Genomic DNA, 1,611 nt, shown 5'->3' on the forward strand with positions numbered 1-1,611 from the left:
ATCTCATATAAACGCGCCAAACTGTTTAAACCACACAAAGTCAAAGTAAGTTTCTACACGAACAACATGAAACAAAACAAAATATTTCAGCACACTAAAACAGCCAGAACAACCTCTCGCAAATCTGTTGTATATACGAGTAAATTAAACTCTGACAGCTGACCCTGCTACTACATAGAGCAAACAAAAAGAAAATTTGGAATTCGATGTTTAGTGCATAGTCATGCAATTAGCTTAAAAAAAGCTAAATAAATCAAGTTTTGTAGCCCACCTAGCACAAAGTAGTCATTCAAATACTGACATCAAAACAAACCTCCATATTCTACACACTGTAGAAAAGGTTCAAAAATGGTTCAAATGGCTCTGAGCACTATGGGACTCAACTGCTGAGGTCATTAGTCCCCTAGAACTTAGAACTAGTTAAACCTAACTAACCTAAGGACATCACACACATCCATGCCCGAGGCAGGATTCGAACCTGCGACCGTAGCGGTCTCGCGGCTCCAGACTGCAGCGCCAGAACCGCGCGGCCACTTCGGCCGGCTGTAGAAAAGGAATGGTACAATTAGAGATATCCACCTATAACATTATGTCATCCCACACCATCTGAACGAACAAATTGACTTACCAAACAACCTATTTTTTCAAAATTTCAAGAATTATTAAACTTGCAAAAATAAACGACCCAGGATAGAGAACTCACACACACAAATAGGCACGCACGGACAGACGGGCGCGCGCACTCGCAGTCTCTCTCTCTCTCTCTCTCTCTCTCTCTCTCTCTCACACACACACACACACAAACATAAAATTCCACCCATATACCACCCACCTAAGTGTCCTCGTAACTAATTATTTCATTAAAAAAAACCTTCATGTAAAGTTCTAATGTTTCATTCGTGAGTTATGGCCAATACTTATTAAGCAAAAAGATAATTTCAATACCAAAACTGTAAATGGGATATAATTCTAACCTATTTCTTTGATAGATTTTGTATATAGCACATGAAAATTTGGCAATGTAAATATACGTTATTTTTAAAATAATGAATACAATGTAAACAGTCTCCAGTGTGCAATGCGAATGCTGAACAAAGCAAGTCTCTGCCCTAACACAAAATATTTGAACATAACTATAGTTATGCTCTTCGGTTTATTTAGTTTCGTAAAGCACATGAAAGCAGCTTCCTGTTGCAATGTCTGGGAAGTGCTGTAGTGTTAACGTTACTGGAAATATTTACTATGTTTTTCAGAATACCAGTAACTGAAGGTAATGCATTTAAGTCACACTCATAACGTAAATAATTCTCGGCACATCCAGTGCTTGTTTCGTTTTTACATCTTGTCGCAGCTACACAACCACCACACCACTGCAAACATGCAGTAAATTTGTGCCATCAAATGACGGATCGCCACCAGCCATGGTTAATAAAAAGTGAAGAATGAAATAAAAGGTGAATTGTTGCAGTAATTTCCGGAAAACTTCATTGTTTAAATAATTTTGTAACTTACTGTTTGGCCTATAATAAATAAAATCTCAAAGGTGGTTCAATATAGGCATCTCTCGCCTACCTCACCCCTACTGAAGATTTCTTTTCCATTCTACAATGT

Source organism: Schistocerca nitens, chromosome 1 (assembly GCF_023898315.1).
Source record: "Schistocerca nitens isolate TAMUIC-IGC-003100 chromosome 1, iqSchNite1.1, whole genome shotgun sequence".
NCBI classification, from domain to species: Eukaryota; Metazoa; Arthropoda; class Insecta; order Orthoptera; family Acrididae; genus Schistocerca; species Schistocerca nitens.